We start from the raw sequence: 22,473 nt of genomic DNA on the forward strand, positions 1-22,473 counted from the left end.
TTTAAGATATCTGAAAAGTACATTAGATTTTTGTTTAATATTGGAACCCAATAATGACAAAGAACCAAAAATTACTTGTTATGCTGATGCAGATTGGGCTGGTGATACATCATGCAGAAAGAGTACCTCTGGTTATGTTTTTCTATTGAACGATTGTCCAGTTTACTGGTATACTGGTAAACAAGAACTGGTAGCCACCTCTACCACAGAAGCAGAATATGTTTGCTTGTCTAAAGCTGCAAATAACCTTGTATGGTTCAATGATTTGATCACAGATGTTTGGAAGAAACCTACTTTACCATTTATTATGCATGAAGATAATAAAGCGGCCATTGAAATTTCTAGATCCGATGCAATTGGACAAAGGTCCAGGCATATTGATATAAAATTTAAGCACGTGAGACAACTATCTCAAGACGGATTCATCAAAGCAATACATTGTGATACTTCTGAACAATTAGCTGACATATTAACAAAACCCTTACCTTCTAAACAACACAAATATTTAACTTCTAAATTATATGTATTATATTGTCCTGAATCTGAATGTAACTGGTGTTGTATAACGAACCGGCATTTAGAGGGGGATTTGTCAGATGTAAATGCCTTATTCTCTAATGTGTAAATAATGTATATATGGAACATCAGGGGTTAACTTATTCTTTGGACTTTAATGTATTCATAATTTACCACTCCCATTCCTGGCTCCACCCCTTGTATATATAAGGAGCCATCCTCCCCATTTTCCTTGCTTCTATCTTGAATATTCAGCGAATATAGAATGCCTATTATGATTAAAGAGAATTATATTTAAACCTATAACTTCTATTATCTTTATTGAGTCTGATCCTGAAAATATTGCAACACAGAAGACTCAGATTTATGGGATATGAAACTGGCACCAAAGGGTACAGATTCATTGATAATAATAACAAATTTATAGTTTCCAGAACAGCTGTGTTCCATGAACAGGCCAACTGGTCTAAATTACATCTTAATGAAATATTTCCAAATAAATGCAAAGATACAAAATCTCATGAGGAAGGGACAATAGAAAAACAAAATACCAACAAATATAAAAGCAAAACCAAAACATGGACAAATAGTCAACACAAAATAAAGACAGACACACTAACAAAAAAGGAAGCAAGATATTTGCATGATAACAATAGCAAACCTGAAAGAGCCATTAGGAACAACAGAAATCAAATGCCAAATAAATACAGAGATTACATAATGCATATGGATGGTGAACCAATAACACCTAATACATATGAGGAAGTGTTAAAACTTCCTCGTGAAGAAAAAGAAAAATGGGAACTAGCTATGAAAAAAGAGATGGAAAGTTTACAAGGATTAAATGTATTTACACCTGCAATTGCACCTAAAGATAAAACAATTATTGGTACCAGGTGGATATATAAAATTAAGAACCTAGAAGGAGGCAATACTCTATACAAGGCTAGATTAGTTGCACAAGGTTATGCACAAAAATATCCGGAGGACTATACTGACACGTATTCCCCCACAGTAAGAACAGAGAGTGTCAAAACAGCTCTAGTAGTAGCATCTGCACTCAATCTTGATGTATTTCAATATGACATACAGACTGCGTATCTACACGCAAAACTAGATAAGGAAATATATGTAAGAGCACCTCACAGTCAATATACCAACAAAAATGAAATTTGGCTATTGAACAAGAGTTTATACGGATTAAAACAATCTGGTAAAAGATGGTATGATTGTTTAGTAAAAGTACTTAAGACCATGGATTTCAACGCTACCACTGCTGATAACTGTTTCTTTGTCAAAAAGGGTGATGACTACGTTGAATTTGTATTGATTTATGTAGATGACATTTTATATATAGGTAAACACAAAGAGAGAAGAGAAACTTTTGTAAATAAGCTAAATGAACATTTCTCGTTGAAATCTCTAGGTAAAGTGAACAAATATCTTGGTGTCCAAATTAATAAGACTAGAAGGGGATTCAAACTTACCCAAAGAGATAAGATTATTGAACTTCTAAATAAATGCAATTTAAACAATGCCAAACCATGTGACACTCCTATGCAAACTGATTTTCTTAGAAATACTGATGAATCTTCTCCTGAATTCAAGGATAACACATTTTATAGATCAATTATAGGTTCACTTCTTTATATATCTAATTGGACTAGACCAGATATCGCTTTACCACTTAATTTATTATCCAGACACGTCAGCAAACCAACAATGTATCACTGGGAAGCTGTTAAAAGAATTTTAAGATATCTGAAAAATACATTAGATTTTTGCTTAGTATTAGAGCCTAGTGATAATAAAGAACCAAAGCTTGCATGTTACGCAGATGCGAATTGGGCTGGAGACGTATCATGCAGAAAAAGTACTTCTGGTTATATTTTTCTCTTAAATGACTGTCCAGTTTACTGGTACACTGGTAAACAAGAACTAGTAGCCACTTCAACGACAGAAGCGGAATATGTTTGTTTATCCAAAGCTGCAAATAACCTTTTTTTTTTTTTTTTTTTTTATTGAAAAAGTTTTCAAATACAAATTTTTCCCCCTTTTTCCCCCCCTCCCCCCCTCCCTAACCCCCCCTCCCCACCCTTCCCCCCCTGTGACTTCTTCGTAACAAAAAAAAAAACCCTAATTCATAACAGATTACTTACTCCCTCCTCAAAATACTGACCTTTACTTACTAAAAGTATTATAAATCCCCCTTTATCCATACATTTCAGAAAAGAAGAAGAGAAAAAAACAAAACAAAAAACAAACACATTATACTATAACTATTATAAAATAACTTCTAATTTAGCATAATAGTGTTTTATATCTATACATTATTGCAACAATTCAAAACCACCTTCCACTTTAAAACTATACGATAAGTCCTACTTTAATAACATTCCAAAGCGGGCTCCCCATAAAATCTAATTTAACATTTATTCCACTCTATCCATTTCCTCCACTCCCCTAAATGTATCACTTAAAAATCCCTTTTCTTAAACTAATCAATCTGTAGCTAGCTTATTCACCCACTGTCTTACAAATTTACCATACACAACAATTCTTGATATCTTTAATTCACTGCCCACACTACTTAAAAATATATATATATATATATTCCATTATATCTAAATAAAAAAAGAAAAGACAATAACTTTAAATTTATAGTCCATATAATATCTTCTTGAAGTCTTTCCACTGGATTGTTAGAACCAACATCCATAATAGGGTAACATAGCTTGCTGATGCAACAGTTTATTCAAGGTCTCCAATCATATCTGCCCCCATCAGTAATAAACATCTTCTTATATATATAAAAGTAAAAACAACCACCCGAGTGACATTATAATTATATTCCATATAATAATAATTGTGGGTTTCATCAGGATTATTAATTTCCATCATCGTATTGGGTAACAACCCGATCTTCTGCATGTCCCAATGTGATTCTCTTGCCTTATAATTCAAGATAATTATAATATATTTATCAACACAAAAAGAAATTTCAAAGTAGATAATTCAAAACCATCAATTTGAGGCTCTTTCCATGTCCCAAAATTACGGCAATGCAGAGATCTGCCACTATCCTCAGGATGATATTGACCAATGTGTCGCCTCCTCTATGTTTTCACATAATCATTCATATTTTAAAATCACTGGCTTCACTGTTGCTTGGGTTAGAAATTTCTATTTTTGTACAACCTATTTCTTTTTTGTTTTCTTTTTGTGGGTTTGACTTCCATCCTAATTTTTTGTGTCTCGCGTTTCTTTTTTATCCCTTGTATATCCTCTAATTGGTTTCCATGCTTGTCCTTGCCTTGATAAGTCATCACATTAAAATCAGATGGCACTTCTCTCGAATTTGTAGATAATCCAGCTGGGGTATCCGATAAATCCAAAGGCAATTTATCTGGTACAGTCTCTGTCTTTAGTTCCAGCTCCTTCTGCTTATCCTGTATTATATCTGAAGACGTTAAATTCATTTTCAACCTATTTTGATAAAATTCTTCCGCTCTTTCAACAGTATTTAACTGGTATCTTTCTCCTTGATATCTCAATATAATACCAACTGGGACGTCCCACCGGAATTGAATATTTCTCCTTTTTAACTCAGACACCAGAAAGCCAAATTTCTTCCTTTCCATTAATATCTTAGGTGGGAGTTCCTTGTAAATCCAAATCTTTCTTCCATACAATTGCAAATTAGAATTGAAGGAATTTTGCACAATTTTATTCCTAATTTCTTTATCTGAAAAATAGATTACCACATCTCTAGGCAATTGCCTTTGCTTGGCAGTCCAGGAGTTTATTCGATAAGCTCTGTCAATCCTACAAAACACTTCCTCAGGTTGAATCTTTAAAATCCCAGCTAGAAATTCAGAAGATATTTTCCTTAAGTCATCTCTATTATTTTCCTGCAAACCTCTAAGTCTTATTGCATATTCTGTAAAATTATGTTGTATCTTTAGAACCTCTTTTTCAATCCTCTGTTGCAGAGTTTCTACATTACCAGACTTTTGATCAGCATCCATTTTAAATTTTTCTTCTGAACTATAATCCTGAATATTTAACAAATCATTTTCAATTTTTTGAATTCTATTGTCCAATTTATCTTGAATTTCATCCATTTTTGACTCTAGTAAATTAGCATTTATTTCCAACCGAATCATAAATTCTGACATTTTTAAAATTTTTTGCTGCAAAAAGTCAAACTTGGATTTCACCAATTCCTTAGTTTCCTGCTTAAATTTTTCAAGTTGCTGATTCACAATCTCATCCCTTCTTTCAATCTCCTCTAAGAGAAATTCTATTATATTAAAATCAGGTTTCTGGGACTGAAGAGTTAAAACTTGTTCCTTTAAATTCTTAGTGGGGGAATCCCCCCCACCTATTTTTTTGTCTGACTTCACAAGCCTCAGTGCCATGTTTCCGCCTAAGCAGGCTTTGTTAGAAGAAAAAAAAAAACAAGACAAAACAAAAGACTTCCAGCCAGCAACAATCAGGCCTCCAGGGGAAAAAGAGAAAAACAAAAACAGGAGCGGAGTTTTGTCTACAAATGTAGCCAGTGATATTTATTCCGCTACATTGTAATAATAAAAAACGGGAGAACTTTCCCTCTCAAACTCTTCTCCAGCCGCGGCAGACGCCATTTTAAAAAAAACCTTTTTTCCTCTTTCTCTTCCTCTATTCTCTTAAGTAATTTTTAAAAGATAAGTAAAATACTTGCGCTTCAGTATTACAGGTCCAGCTCACATTTTCTTTGAGTAATCTGTCAAATTCGCAGGCTTGCTTTTGACGCCTAGCTCTACATTAGCAGAGGTCTCCCAAAGCCCGGAGCAGCGGCTGGGGATATGGGGCATCTCATCCGCTCCATCCCAAAAGTAAAAGAAAAACTTTTGGGACTCTGCAGAGAGTTCTACCCACCCCTGCTGGCTCTATCTCCGTTTCCTCATGGGAACGGAGTTTTTTCGAGCCGCCGTTCCGTTGTGAAGGCGGCTCTGACAGGCTATGGAAGCTGACGATCCCAAAGGAACGTCTGGCGGCGGCCAGCAGCAAACAGGAAGTCAAAGCTGCAAATAACCTTGTATGGTTTAATGATTTAATTTCAGATGTTTGGAAAAAACCTGCTTTGCCTTTTGTTATGCATGAAGACAATAAAGCAGCCATTGAAATATCTAGATCCGATGCCATTGGACAGAGGTCCAGGCATATAGACATAAAATTTAAACATGTGAGACAATTGTCTCAAGATGGATTTATCAAAGCAGTGCATTGTGATACTTCGGAACAATTAGCTGACATATTGACAAAGCCTTTACCTTCTAAACAGCACAAATATTTAACTTCTAAATTGTATGTCTTGTATTGTCCTGAATCTGAATGTAACTGGTGTTGTATAGCGAATCGGCATTTAGAGGGGGATTTGTCAGATGTAAATGCCTTATTCCCTAATGTGTAAATAGTATATGAATGGGATATCAGGGGTTAACTTATTCTTCAATTCTTAATGTATTCATAATTCACCACTCCCACTCATGGCTCCACCCATTGTATATATAAGGAGCCACCTTCACCCTTTTCCTTGCTTCTATCTGTGAATATTCAGTGAATATAGAATGCCTATTGTAAATAAAAGGAAATATATTTAAACCTTTAATTACTACTATTATTATTGAGTCTGATCCTGAAAATATTGCAACAAAGACGTTTCTATTCCAGCAAGCCGGCCTGACTTAAACTTCTCCGTTTTTTAAATGGGAATTTTAAATTCGGTTTTAAATTATTGGAGTTTTAAATATGGTTCAGCCAAATTTATTTAATTTGTTTTATCTCTATTTTAAATTTTGTATTTATATGTTTTATTTTTATGGCTGTTCACCGCCCTGAGTCCTTCGGGAGTAGGGCGGTATACAAATTCAATAAAAACAAAAACAAAAACAAAACAAAAACAATGGCTCCCTAGGACACACCATCTACCAGAAGAAAACACACACAAACCGCTATCTGCACGCACTCTCACAGCACCACCCAGCACAGATCAACTCTGTAGCCAAGACACTCATCTCCAGAACAAAACGCTTAGCTGATGAACAACACCTAAAAACCGAACTACACACTCTCACTAATGTACTATCATCCAACGGATTCCAAAGAAATAGGATTACCAACCTAATCCAAAAAGAAACCCTCACTAAAACCCAAGACAGAGAAGAAGAAAACGGCAAAGCCCTCCTCCCATACATAAAAGGCACCACAGACAGAATCAGCAAGATCCTCCACAAACACAACATCAAGACAGCATTCTGCACAAACCGAAAAATATCCACCATCCTAAGGATCCCCAAAGACAAAATTGAGTTAGAAAATCAAGGAGTATATGAAATCCCATGCACCGCCTGCCCCACCACATGCATCGGACAAACCAACAGAAGAATAAGTGCACACATTGAAAAACACAACAACTCAGTCAGAAAAGAGGAACCAACTTCTTCCCTGGTCCAACACCTTAAAGCCACAGGACATGATATTGACTTTAAAAAGACCAGAACTATCTCCAAAACTGAACACTTTCACAACAGAATAATCAGAGAAGCCATCGAGATAGAAAAACGCCCACACAGCATGAATAAACGAGATGATACCTCCCGCCTACCAACCATTTGGAAACCCGCCCTCATTGACAAACGAGTCCCTAACACAACGAATGACACCAGACCCACACTCACGAAAACCACACAGGATGTCACCACCACACATCCACACAAAAAGCAAACCCACACCGATGAGGCACAACCACAAATCAGAAGCCAGACCGCAGCTGCATCATTATCCACTTTAAATCCCTCCAATCCATACATGAAGCAAACTGACACCCATCATGAAGATGTGGCATGACCACGAACGTGAAGCCAAACAACAGCAACGCAGCTCACCAGCTCAAATCCCCCTGCAACTCAGACTAACCCGAGCACTACCAAGCCCCCACCTAAACAGAACACACCCCCATCCAATCAGAGCACAGCCAACCCCCCATCCAATCAGAGCACAGCCAAACCCCCAACCAATCAGAACACACCTCCACTCAGTCAGAACACCCCCCCACTGGCAGTTAAAAGGAAGAAACAGCTGCGATCACACATTGCTCCTAGAAGCACGAAGCCGAAAACACCAGCCTGAAGATGACGAATGAGACTTCGTCGAAACGTCGCCAAGACACTTCCAATTTTACGCGGGAGAAAACCCGAATAACCAAAGACCTACATATATATGTGTGTGTGTGTGTGTGTGTGTGTGTGTGTGTATACACACACACACACACACACACACACACACACACACCGGTACATATACATATACATATACATATACATATACATATACATACACACACACATATATATGTGTATCTGTATGTATATATATAACTTATAGCATAAAAGAAAAAAAATTACTTCAACCTTGGATTTGTGAGACATGATTTTTTTAACAGAATTGTCCTTACCTGAGTCTAATTGTGGATCAAAATTGTCTCTCATTTTTTATTGGCCGAATTCCAGTTGTCAAAAGAATATGGTCCTATTTTCCGTCTTCAAATGGGATGCCAGGAAATGGTGGTGCTGGCTGGCTATGAGACGGTCAAAGAGGCTCTAGTGAACCAGGCAGAGGCATTTGGAGAGAGGCCCATCGTCCCCATTTTTGAGGATTATGCAAAGGGCTTTGGTAAGTTATTTCATTCTGGATCGTAGTTGACAATCCTTGCAAAAATCTAATCAATATTATGTACATGTAGTCCTCATTTAGCAATTGCCTCAGGTAGTGACTATTTGCTAATGTAATGGTAACAAATGGTAACAAACGTAGTAAAAAAAAAAAAGTTTCAAACAATGCACATACTTGCACCCAAATTTCTGTTCACCAGAGTAACAGTAATGCTGGTGTTGCTGCCCAAAAGAACTTTCCCTAAATGACATGGCAGCAACCAGTGATGTTCGATCTTTGCAGTGTTGGAATTATACTGGTCCAATGTCTAAGGAAAGAAATGGGGGCTGTTCTCCAGAGCCTCATTTGGATGATCTCCTACTACTTCTCCTTGAAAGAGACACCAGGATATTTTACATACTGGACTGTAATCCTTATTCATCATAGGCAGCTTATACTTTAAACCTCCTTTTGCTAACCTTCACACTTAAGCAACCAATAAATCAGATCAGGGGTGTCAAACTCAAGGCCCGGGGGCTGGATCTGGCTCACCGGGTACTTAGATATGGCCCGCGAGGCTACCCTAGAAACAGTGAAGGATTGGCCCATGGTGCTTCTGCCAGCGAAAATGGGCTCCCAAGCTCCGTTTTCAGCTGCTGCGGCCTCCTGCAACCTTCTGCCAGTAAAAACAGAGGTCGGGAGGGCTGCATGCGGCCCTCCTATGCTCTGTTTTTACTGGCAGAGGGTTGCAGGAGGCTGCAGCAGCCGAAAATGGAGCTTAGGAACCTGTTTTCACTGGCAGAGTGCTCGGGCCACTACAGGCGCCCCCAACAGGAATGATGTCAAGCTGGCCACACCCACCCTGACCATGCTCCCCCAGCCCCACAAGGTCAAACACAACCCTGATGCGGCCCTCAATGAAAATGAGTTTGACACCCCTGGATCAGAGCATGCCTATGACATTTGCTATGCTAATGTAAATAAATGTTTGCTTTTCCTTCATTTTTAAAAATATTTTTTTTATTTTTACTATATAAAGAAAGAGCAAAAGTTTGAATGTCTACATAAACAGTGTTTTGACTGGTTACAGTTAATTTGAGCAATAGTCATCATCATCATCATCATCATCAAGTTCATTAGTAGTGATCATATAATAACAGTATTTTCTCAACATAATATTAATACTTAATTGTTAATACTAAATCATATTAATAATAAACATATAATAACAGCTGCCTGCAATTACTGCAGGTTCGAATCTCGCCAAAGCTCAAGGTTGACTCAGCCTTCCATCCTTTCTAAGGTAGGTAAATTGAGAACCCAGTTGTGGGGGCAATAAGCTGACTTTGTATAAATATACAAAAGAATGAAGGCTATTGTTTAGCGCATTGTAAGCCGCCCTGAGTCTCCGGAGAAGGACGGCATATAAATCAAATTTAATAATAATAACAATAATAATAATAATAATAACAACAACAACAACAACAACAACAACAACAACAACAACAACTTGGAACTGGTTAAGATCAGGAGTACTGAAAAAAGAAACAGAAAGCTTTATTTTGGCACTCAAGAACAAGCCCTAGCCTTAAACTGCATGAAGGCAAAAATTCAACATGTTACCACCAACAGCAAATGCCACCTCTGCAATGAGAAAGATGAGACAGTTGACCACCTGATCAGTGGGTGCAGCAAAATTTCACAAACTGCCTACCTACAACGCCATAACCGTGTTGCTAAGATCATTCACTGGAAATTGTGCCAGAAGTTTGGATTTGAGTACAGCAAAAATCACTGGAAACATCAGGTTGAGAAAATTTTAGAGAATGAGAAACTCAAGATCTTGTGGGACTTTAGGATTCAGACTGACAGGCACTTGGTCCACAACACACCTGACATAACAATAGTTGAAAAGAAAAAAGTATGGTTCATTGACATTGCAATACCTGGTGATGCACGGATTGAAGATAAGCAGCAAGAAAAAATCACAAAGTACCGGGATTTGCAAATTGAAGTTGAGCGACTGTGGAAAAAGAAATCGTGTGTGGTCCCGATTGTAATTGGAGCCCTTGGAACAATACCCAAAGGGCTACCCTGCTATTTAGAAATTCTAAATTTGCCAGACTTGAACATTTTGACTCTACAAAAAACCACCTTACTCGGAACAGCTTACATCCTCCGACGATACCTTAACAGTTCCTAGGTCCTTGGTTAGGACTCGAGCTGCTGAGCTATTAACCAGCCTCAAAGGCTGTGAATCTCACTAAAGATTAACCAATAATAATAATAATAAACCCTCATGGTAAAATTAATCCTTCTCTTATAATTTTAAATGTTCTAACTTCTGTTTCTGTTATTTAACCATTGATAAAACGAATCCCATGTTTCAAAATATTCCATATCTTCCTTCTCTTTAATTTCAAGTGTTAATCTATCCATTTCTGCACATTCTAGTATTTTTTTTATTATTATTATCTTCTCTTCTGTACGGATCTCCACACCTTTCCAGTGTTGTGTAAATACAATTCTGGCCGCTGTTAACACATGTAATATTAAATACATATTTATTTATTATATTTTTCTGGTATGATACTCAACAGAAATATTTCTAGTTTTAAATCTATATGTTCCTTTACCATTTTTTCTATCCAAGTATGCATTTTTATTCAGTATGTTTTTGCTTTTTGGCACATATTACACTTCCAACATTTAGCTGACATATCTTTAAACATCTTGACTAGTCTTGCTGGTGGGAAGTGCTATCTGTAAAACATTTTATATAAATTTTCTTTGTATGCAGTAGACATCGTTAATTTATAATTTTGATACCACAACTTTTGCCATTTATCCAATTCTATAGAATAGCCAAAGTTTTTAGCCCACACTTTCATTGTTTCCTTTACTTGCTCTTCTTCCATTCTAAACCTCAGTAGGTTTACATTTTTAAAATTAATTTCTCATCAGTTTGTGTTAGAATTTGGTCCAATTCTGTTGGTTCTTTATAAAAATCATCTAATTTAGCATCTTTTTCATATCTTGATTGTATTTGTATCTGCGGCCACCATGCTAAATCTATCCCTTGACTATTCAGTTCCTGTTTACTTTTCAATTCCCCTTTCTCATTCAAAATATCTTTATATATTATGATTTTTTTTGTATCAACCATATTTGGATGTATCAATGCCTCCATCGTAGAGAGTCAGACTGGTATTTTCAAATATTGTTTTTCCTTAATTTTTATCCATACAGAAAACAGAGCACTTTTTAAAAGTTTTTTTATTTTTTTTTTACAAACATATTGTGTGAACAGTGTGGTACCAGGGTGTCTTACATTTTTGTACAAATAAAACAATATTCTTGATATTTAATACAGTTGACAATCTTATAAAGTTTTAGTAATAGAACACATATTTTGTTGCAATCTTTCATTCTTTGATTATTCAGTATTTCAGTATGCTATTTTTATACCAATCTATAAATTCTAAATGTCACTCCTTTTACTACAAATAAAATATTAATAATCATATTTGTTGTGTTTAATAAACTTATATAGTTCTGGTAGTAATACACAGCTATTTTTGTTAAATTATAATTTTTCATTATTATCTTGTTCAGTATTTCAATCTTAACCATTCTTATCCAATTTTACTAGAATACTCCAAAATATAAATGTGATATAGCTTTTTATGTAAATAGCTCCAGCATTTTAAAATGCTTAGCCCAAGCCAACACCTGTTCAATTAGAAAATCTAATTTTCTATATTTTTAACTAATTTTCTATTTTCTTCCTTTAGAAGAAAGGAAGGTGTTAAGTCACATCCACTTTATAGATGACTATGAGACTTTTTTCCTGAATATTCTTTTGGGGTGACACTTTCAATAAAAAGGATTCTTCTCACCCATTTCCAAACACTGTTCACCAAATCCACTCCAGCACTCTTCTTAGATGTTAAGCTGTCTCCTTTGGTCAAGGGTATACGATAGCTGTGTTCCCCTGCTAGAACCTCCAAACAAGCTTTTCCTTCATTTTTGATACTCTAACTATAGTAGGATACCGTTTCAAACGTATGTATTATAATGGTGGAATTTTCCTGGCAAAATCTTCAAATTGACCTCTCATTTCTAATTTATCTTTTTATCTTTACCTCTCCACTTCAGGTATTGGTTTTTCTCATGGTGAGAACTGGAGACAGATGCGGCAGTTTTCAATGTCTGCATTACGGGATTATGGAATGGGCAAGAGGATTGTTGAAGACAAAATCACTGAAGAATGCAGTATCTTGACAAAAGCATTTGAGATTTATGAAGGTGAGTTGATATTTCTTCATGCAGATTTACCATTGTATCTTTCAGCATCTAGAGCAGGGGTCCCCAACCTTTTGGACCTCAGGGACCACCAAGTTCATAATTTTAAATCCTGTGGACCACTAATATGAATCCAGTGCGCTGCTTGCTGAAGTGCCTGGACTCCCAGTGATGGGATGGGGTCCTTCAGGCACTCTCCCTCCTTTCTCTTTCTCCCTCTCTCTCTCTCCCCTCTCTCTTTATCTCTCTCCCCTCTCTTGTTCTCTCTCTCCCCCACTCTCTCTCTCATTCTCTCTCTGATTCCCTCTCTGTCTCTTTCTTTGTCTCTTCTCATTCTCTCTGTTTCTTTCTATCTCTCTCTCATTTTCTCTCATTCTCTCTCTGTCTCTCTCTCATTCTCTCTCTCTCTCATTCTCTCTCTCTCTCTATGTCTCATTCTGATTCTCTCTCTCATTCTCTCTTTCATTCTGTCTCTCTCATTCTCTCTGTTTCTTTCTCTCTCTCTCTTTCATTCTGTCTCTTTCTCTCTCTTTCATTCTCTGTCTCTTTCTTTCATTCTCTCTCATTCTCTCTCTCCCCTTCTCTCTTTCTCTCTGTCTCATCTCTCTTCCCCTTCTTTCTCTCTCTCATCTCCCTCCCCCTTTCTTTCCCTCTCTCTCTCTCCCACTCTTTCTCATTCTCTCTCTCTTTCATTCACTATCTCATTCTCTCTCTCTTTCTCTCTCTCTCTCTCTCTCATTCTCTCTCTCTTTCTCATCTCATGGGCCAGCCAGTATCTTGGGGCTGAGAGGAAGTCAAGCATCTCCCCGAGAGACTGAGGTGTGTGGAGCATCAACAAGGGATAAAACAAATGCCCACCAGATTCAGGAACAGACAAAGCTTTGCTCTGGCTCTGGAATATGGACCGAATCTCAGGCCAGGCGAGAAGTGACTGGGAAGGGAGGGCGAGGGGCAGGGACAGCCACTGGTGGGTTCAGCCGACAGGAAGCTACAGCAGGGGGAAGAAACTTGCTTCGGCCTGCCTGCACCACCACCACCTCTTGCACCATTACCTCATTCCAGCTAGGGAGGGCTGCGCTGCAAAGTTGCAAGTTGCACGAACCTCCCTCTACAGTAGAGATTTATAGCCCCACCATGCCTGGCCAGTCCCATATTCCAGAGTTCTAGTCACAGGACTGGCCATTGCTCATCCCAAAGCAGCTCCTCCACCCGGATGCACCGTGGACCACCAAAATTTTCTCGCAGACCACCAGTGGTCTGCGGACCACCGGTTGGTGACCACTGATCTAGAGGAATCTTTTCAAAAAAATTATGCAAAAACCTGTTATTTATGAGGATTTAGTGTAATTTGTTTTACTAAATTAGCTATTGAAGAGTACAGAATGATGCACTGTTTCCAATATGAGCACTATTTCTGCACATGAAAAGATGTTAAGAATTGAGTTTACTACACCTCTAGGCATTGAGTTAGTGATATTCATATTATCCAATTAATAGGAATCTGTTAATAAGTTAAGAAAACTAAGCAATAAACAAATACCATTCATATACATTCTCCAAATGATCCAATCACTTTTTCTGTATCTCTCATTGATTCCCAACCATGCATTCCTGTCCTGTAAAATTCTCCCTATCACCACAAGATCATATTGAGATTGTTGCACAATTTCCCCTTAGATCCATAGCTCACAGTTTTATTAACTTCATTCCCTGGAGTATAATATGCATCTATTACCATACAGTATATAAATTCCTGCTTGTGATCAGATATGCCATATTTTAAAGTATGAGGAACAAGTATGGCCCATACAAGTTATCAAAACCCTTCTTTGTATTTATTGAAATTATAATGGCAATGCCCATACTATTTAAAATTAAATTTATTCTCACATCAATTCCTTGTTTACAGTGAATAAATATAAATCATCAGGATGTGTTAAACGTGCTAAAACCTTTCCGGAGTCAGCAATATTTCCAGGTGCTATCTGGAAATATGTTGGCCACGATCATTCTCTAGTTTAGAAATTACAGCTGTATAAGCTGTACACCTTAAGAAAGGGTGACAAAATAATGGATGCAAAATCCTCTGAGAAATATTTCAAAGTTTACGTATAAAAGTGCCTGTACATCCTTTTATAAGTCTAGTGTCTATTAGCTCTGTTAACAATTTCAGTTTATCTTCATGGTTAGGCACTCTGTGTTCTAGATGATATGACTCTCTGTTAATTCAGTCCTGCAATCATGGTTGGAGAGTTAGGTCCTTAAAAACTTTTATTGAAACACTTTGCAAGGAATGCATTCATTTTGAATAATCAATAATCATTCCCATAAATGATTTATTTATTTTGTTAGATATTTATCCTGTCTTTATCTATATATATATATAAGTGAAATACTACTCATGCATCATCACAAAATCTCACAACTGTAAAGCCTACAAACTTGAAATCTGCCATGTATGTTCCTCTTGCCTTCTAGGTGCTCACTAAGAAAGGATTTTTCGAAATGAACATCAGAGCATTAGTATTTCTTATATTATTATAACACGCTCTAATGCTAATTAGTTAGACGTTCTAACCCCCCCCCCCTCCAAACTTGAAAATAACTCTGGAGAGAATGGGATAGCATAGGACAGGCTTCTGTGGGCAACCCTGAGGGCTAGAAAGCCCAAGGGAGAGAACAGGATAGGATAGGGAAGACTTTTATGGAGCAAGGCTGAGGGAGAGAAGGGGATAGGATGGGGAGGCCTTTGTGTGGCAAGGCTGAGGGAGAGAAGGGGATAGGAGAGGAGAGGCTTCTGTGAGGCAAGCCTGAGGGAGAGAAGGGGATAGAATAGGATAGGCTTCTGTGGGGCAAGGCTGAGGGAGTAAGTAGAGAGGAGAGGCCGATCGTAACTACTCATTAATTTTCAAGCTATAAGTGTCATTTTTTCAAGCCTAAAATGAGACTAGAACTCAGTGTCCCTTGGTTTCTAGTAGTTAGCCACTACTTTGTTTAAAAAGAAGGAAGGAATGTCAAAATAACTTGTAAGAATTGCATGCAAAAACAGTATTGGAGGAAAAAAAGTTGTAAAGATGCAAACATCACAGATAACATTTCAGAATAATCTCCCATAGAATGATGCAAAAGACAAGAGAGGTTGTAGCAAATTACAATCTGAGATGGACCTGTTAGTGGGAAAGGAGACTAGAATGAGCAGTAATACTTTGCAAGATGCATAAAACCTGAAGTCAAGATGTTTGTTAATAATTTGCACAAGGCAAGCATTCTTTTTATTTGAAAACTACTCGCTCCAGCGAGATGAGTGGCCAGGCGTGACAAGGAGTGGTCGGGAGGGGAGGGGCGAGGCGGGGCCATACATGGTGAGAAGAGGCCAGGCGAGGTGCCCATCAACATCGATGACGTCAAATTGACCATGACCACCCAGTCATATGACCACCCAGCCATGCCTACCCAGCTGGTCATTAGGGCAGAGAACCGGTTGTTAAATTATTTGAATCCCACCACTGACTACATTAATGTGTAACTATTTCTGTTTTTAAAAGGATGGGTTACAGAATTATTCCTTGTGTTACTGTCAGTAAATTTTAGTTCACAAACCAGTATTCTCCCCCTATCTTCTATGCAGAGTGAAAGCTAGTTTCTATGATAAATGCTATGTATAAGCAATCTTATCCTCAAACTTAAGGTGTTGAAGAACAAGCTTATTTCTGGGATTCTTTCACAATTCTGTTTTAATTTATTGCTCATAACCAGGAAAGCCATTTGACCCAGCAAAAATTTTGAAAGCTGCAGCTGCCAATATCATAGTTTTTTTTTTTACTTGGCAAGAGATTTGAATATGAAGATGCTACACTTCTAAGACTACTGGAAATAATTGAAGAAAATATACATCTTGCAGGAACCCCTGCTTTATTGGTAATGTAATCTTTCATATGAAGAAAAACTTCATCCCTACAGTTTATTAAGGTTCATTTTGTGAGATTTGGATCTTAATTAATTAGAAAACATTATTTATTATATCTTTAGCACCCACATATTTCATAGCTGATGATAATGATGGTGATTTTGTAGAGGTGTCAAACTGGCGGCCTGTAGACCATATGTGTCACATGTAGGCCATACCCACCCCAGCTCCACAAAGGGGAAAAATGTTGTGATATGTCATGTGATGACAACATGACATCGTGAGTTTGACACCTGTGTTGTAGTCTATGAAACAAATAGATAAAAATGCTTTGAGAAGTCCAACAGAGAATATATTTGTAGTATTCAGCTCTCTTTCTGTTGCGTCCCTTTCTGGATCGGGACTCGTTAAATACGGTCACTCATGCTCTCGTTACTTCCCGCTTGGACTACTGCAATGCTCTCTACATGGGGCTCCCCTTGAGGAGCACCCGGAGGCTCCAGCTGGTCCAGAATGCAGCCGCGCGGGTGGTTATGGGAGCGACGTGGCTGCACTGGCTCCCGGTGGTCTTCCGGGTGCGCTTCAAGGTTTTGGTTACCACCTTTAGAGCGCTCCATGGCATCGGACCGGGGTATTTACGAGACCGCCTTCTGCTACCAATAGCCTCTCACCGACCAGTACGCTCCCATAGAGAGGGGTTCCTCAGGGTGCCTTCGGCCAAACAGTGTCGACTGGCGGCCCCCAGGGGGAGAGCCTTCTTGTGGGGGCACCTACCATCTGGAACGAGCTCCCCCCAGAGATACGGAGGATCCCGGACCTGCGCACGTTTCGCCGTGCTCTCAAAACTTTTCTATTTCAGCAAGCTGGCCTGGCCTAACTCTCCTCTTTTAAATTTTTTTAATTCGTGATTTTATAAATTGGGTGTTTTAATCTGTGTTTCGGCCAAAATATTTAATAATTTTAAGGGATTTTTAATATTTGTATTATCTGTATTTTATCTTGGCTGTTCACCGCCCTGAGTCCTTCGGGAGTAGGGCGGTATAGAAATTTGATTAATTAATTAATTAATTAATTAATTAATCTTAATATGATCTCTCTCATAATATGCTCTTTTATTACCTCATAATAAGGTCTCTATTATTATTCTATACTGTTTCAGGTGTATAATGTGTTTCCCAAGTTGGGATTCCTTTTGGGTGCTCGTAAGACAATAATGAATAACCGAAAAAAGTACCATGATTTTATACAGGCCACATTCCTTGAAAATATCAAAGAGTTTGATGAAAATAATCAGAGGACGTTTATTGATGCATTTCTTGTTCGGCAGAAACAGGTAATAAAGCACTTTAAGTATGCCAGGAATTATGAGTGATTTTATTTCTTTCACATGTTTTACAAAAATTCTGGCTGGTGCCAGAATAATTGCAGCTGGCAAAAATTTTTGCTTTAGAAATGTCAGGGAAAACAATTTCCTGGAATGAAAGCAAATAGTGAATATGTGAGTGGCCAACAGATTCACTGTTTGTGTGATGTCTTTATTCCTTGCATAACTATTAAAGCTTCTGGAATTTTTCCCTGTAAAAAGCAACACTGGTTTTTTATAGCAGTTGAATGAAGCAATCACGTGGGGATCTCACTTAACAACCACTTTTTTCAATGTCCAATTGTGGTCATAAGTCAAGATTATCTGTAGTACCAATTCTACAGTCTCTCATGGAGGGATAATTCTAGAAGGGAGATGGTCAGATGGGCCCTTGGGGCGCAACCCTTTTATCTTTATTTATAAACATTGGGATATTAATTATTGTGATATGGGTTGGGATATGTGGTGAATGCTCTCCCTATTGGTCCAGAAACTTATCAGTGCAGAAGAGGAAAGCCATTCTCCCTTTTTTAAAAATTGCAGTCTAAGGAAATCCATGGAAAAGTGAAGGTGAGCTCTGAAACCGGAAGTCTTTCTTCTTCATGTGAGTTAAAATTAAATCACTCTTCATGAAAGAAAGCATTGAGCTGGCATATATTGAGAAGAACTGGTGGAGAGAAATGGGAGATGTTAATCATAATTTTTCTCTGAACTCATTCCTGGTTCTTCCATTGTCACCATTCACTGGAACATAATGTGCAACAGCCACTCGGCATATGCATTTCCCTACACAGCCACAGCAAAAGGATGTCCTGAGTTAATGTATCCTGATATTACATTTCTGTCGTAATTGATCCTAATTTGAATTCCCCTGCATACATTGATATATGCCAATCTACAAGATCAAGCTGTCTTTATTTAGATCATGTTCCTTTTCCATTTTCTCTTAAATTCCAAAACAGGAAACATTTTAATTTTTCTTTATTTCAATTCATTCGGTAATTCATGGTCTTTACCAGGGGTGGATTCTACTTACCTTTACTACCGGTTCATACGCACTCTTCTGTGCGCGCTCTTCTGCGCATGCGTAGTTCACCTATGATGACATCCTGGTCAGTGGGCGGAGCCTCCCGCCAGTTTTACTACCGGTTCTTGCGAATCGGTCCAAACTGGGAGCAACCCACCATTGGTTTTTACCATATGTTTCTCATTATTAGAAATCACAGTCTTCTTTAGCCCTGGCCATAAACAGATGCGTCCATAAACCCCAGTATCCATAATCTTTTTGGTCAATCAAGACCTTGACATAATTCTTTGTGTCAGGACATGAGTGTAGGGGTCCCTGCTAATCATAGAACACAAAACCTGCCACTTTGGACACATTTTAGCCAGCATGCCTCAAACACAACCAAAAGTCAGTTTTGCTACATATAGGATCAATCAGAATAGAGCTGAAAGGGACCTTCTAGTCCAATCCCCTGCTCAAGCAAGAAATCCTATATCATTTCAGACAAGGGACTGTCCAGTCTCGTCTTTAAAATCTCCAGTGATGAAGCACCACAACTTCTGAAGGCAAGCTGTTCCACTGGTTAATTGTTTTCACTGTCAGGAAGTTTCTCCTTAATTCCAGGCTGCTTCTCTCCTTGATTAGTTGCCCTGGCCTCTGGTGCTTTGGAAAATAAGTTGAACTCCTCTTTTTTGTGGCAGTCCCTCAAATACTGGAATACTGCTATCACATCACCCCTAGTCCTTCTTTTCTCTAGACTGACCATATCCTATTCCTGCAATCATTCTTCATATGTTTTTGTCTCCAGGGCCTTAATCATCTTAGTTGCTCTTCTTTGCACTTTTTCCAAGGTCTGAACATCTTTTTTGTAATGTGGTGACCAAAACAGGATGCAGTATTCCAGGTGTGGTCTTACTAAGGATTGATAAGGTGGTACTAATACTTCTCATATTTTTGATTCTGTGCTTCTTTTTATATTAGCTTTTATGGCAGTGGCTGCACACTTCTGGCACATATTTAAGTGATTGTCCACTTGGACTCCAGGGCCCCTCTCATAGTTACTGTTTTTGAGCCAGGTTTCACCTAATCTTTATTTGTACCTTTAGTTTTTCCTGCTTAGGTATAAAACCTTGCTTTTGTCCACATTAAATTTCATGTTGTTGGATAGGGCCCATTGTTCAAGTCTGTCAAAGTCTTTTTGGATCCTGAGCTTGTCTTCTGGGGTGCTTGCTATTCTTACCAACTTAGTGTCGTCTGCAAATTTCATGAGTCATTTATGAAGATATTAAAGAATACTGGGCTTAAGACAGAACCTTATTGTACCACATTGTTTACTTCCTTCCATGTAGATGTAGTACCATTAGGGACTACTTGTTGAGTACCATTTATCAGCCAGTTACAAATCCATCTGGTGATGATGCTGTCTATCCCACATTTTCTAGTTTACAAGAAGTAGACTTGCTGAAGTCTAAGTATACTATGTCCACAGCATTTCACTGGTCTACTAATTTAGTAACTTTCTCAAACACTGAAATAAGATTGATTTGGCATGATCTGTTTTTTAAACCTGTGCTGGCTACTACTTATAACTTTATTTGTCTCTATATATTCACAGTTCTGTTTTTTTATTACTTTTTCTAGTATCTTACCAGGTATTAATGTAAGGCTGATTGGTCTGTAGTTTCCTGGGTCCTGGTTCTTTTCCTTTTTTGAAGACGGGAACCACATCAGCTCTTTTCCTCTGACAGTTCCCCAGTGCTCCAGGATTTTTAAAACGTATGGTACAATGGTTCTGAGATAACATCTGCCAGCTTAGGGGTAAAATGCACTTACCTTTGCTACCAGCTCAGAGATGTGAGAGTGTGTGCATGCTATGCTCCCGTGCATCTCTTCTGCACATGAGCAGAGGGTCAGCGCATGGGACGTGATGATGTCCGGGTGGGGAGCCTAGCAATCAAGATTCGAGCTGCTTTTGCTGCAGCATCAAGTGGGCGAGCGTTGCCGGTCACTCATCTTTGCTGCCGAAACCCCTCAAGCCAAGTGTGAATGCTTGCAGCTTGCAGGGAGGGAGATTTGGATTGGTTCAGTGAACTGATTCAAATCGTCCCTACCGCCTCGGCTCAGGTGGGCCGAGGTGGTTGAATTTCACCCCTGTGCCAGCTCCTTCAGAACTCTGGTATGTAATTCATCCGGTGATTTGTATTTATCAAGATCAGACATCTCTTACCATTCTCTTGCTTATTTTAATTTTTATTTCTAGTCTGTCTTTTACAGTTATGTTTTTGGTAGGTTGGACTATAGGTTCTTTTTGTATGAAGACCTATGCAAAAAATGGATTAAGCAGCTCTGCTTTCTCTCTACTGTCTTTTACTTCCTTGCCATCTTCTCCCTTTAGAGCAGCGGTTCTCAACCTGGGGGTCGCGACCCCTTTGGGGGTCGAACGGCCATTTCACAGGGGTCGCCAAAGCCCTCTCTCACCCCCCCATGCCTTCACTCACCCTCACCCTCTGCCTCTGTTTGATCGCCGGTCGCCGGTCACTTACCCCGCCCACTCCCAATCTATTGCTGCCTCCGAGTCCCAGCTGATGGCTAGAGGGAAAAAAACTTTAAATTCTTGCCGCGGGGCTTCAAAGAGCCGCCCTACAGCTGATCGGTGTTAAAAGAAAACAAATGAATAGACCAGTGCCTGCAAAAATAGAAAAAACAGCCCCTTTCAGCTTCAGCATAGGTTAATTACCATAAGTTGATTTGATCAGCCTCCGGACTCTCAGCTGATTTGCTCTCAGCTGTTTTGCGGAGGGCTCTGTTGCTAGCTAGCTGCAAAGAGGTAAATTCCTGGAGCAGATTTTTTTTCCCCTAGCTATGCTGAAAAAGCGAAATTGAATGTAAAGCAGGGTCTTTGCTGCAACGTGACAAAATGAGGCAGAGAGAGATTTCTTTTTCTTTTTCCTCACCAAAAAAGGTAGGTGCAAAACTGCAAACAATGGGAAATTTAGGGCAAAAGAGGAAGTTCAAGATTTTAAAACACAAAAGAAAAAAAGCTCTATTTAACTAGGGAATTGTAATAATTGAGATACTATTAATTGTATAGTGTGTTGAAAGCAGAAATGGTTAAGTTGTGGTTTGGAGGAATATATGGGGGAAATTATTTGGTTTATTATTATTGGTAAATATAATTAATGGATTTGTAAGAAATTGGATTGCATGGAAATAATTGGAATATTCATGTTCATATTGCTTAATATACAAAAAAGATAGTTATATAACTAATTGATTTATATTAAAATGTTGAATTTGTATTAAACAACTGTATTACATAATTACATAATTAACTAATGTGAGGATGGATATAAAAATAGATGACAATGGGAAGGGGCATAATATAGAATAGAAGGGAAAAATTGAATTTGATTAAGATTAGAGATGAGGATAAAGGGTAATATTGGTTTTTTAAAAAAATAGATGAGGAATAAATATGGTAAAAAGGAAATATAGAAATTGTAAATTTAATTGAAATGACTAAACACTGTGTTAGAAGAAATATCCTTTTGGATTCTGCTCCAAGTGGGGAAAAAGACACTGGAAACATGGAGACTGCTTGGTTTAATGGTGGACAGGATCACATGGCTTGAGTTCCTGAACAGAAAAGGGGCAGATACAGTAAATCCTCGGATTTTTATG

At 38.1% G+C, this 22,473-nt stretch overlaps 1 pseudogene; it reads left to right on the top strand.

Annotated features, from left to right (window-relative positions):
- LOC139326848 (cytochrome P450 2K6-like) overlaps positions 1–22,473 on the top strand; it is a 49,775-nt pseudogene that overhangs the window by 11,640 nt on the left and 15,662 nt on the right.

Source organism: Pituophis catenifer, unplaced genomic scaffold (assembly GCF_029215685.1).
Source record: "Pituophis catenifer annectens isolate HBS135680 unplaced genomic scaffold, rPitCat1.0.hap2 SCAF_1, whole genome shotgun sequence".
Taxonomy (NCBI): domain Eukaryota; kingdom Metazoa; phylum Chordata; class Lepidosauria; order Squamata; family Colubridae; genus Pituophis; species Pituophis catenifer.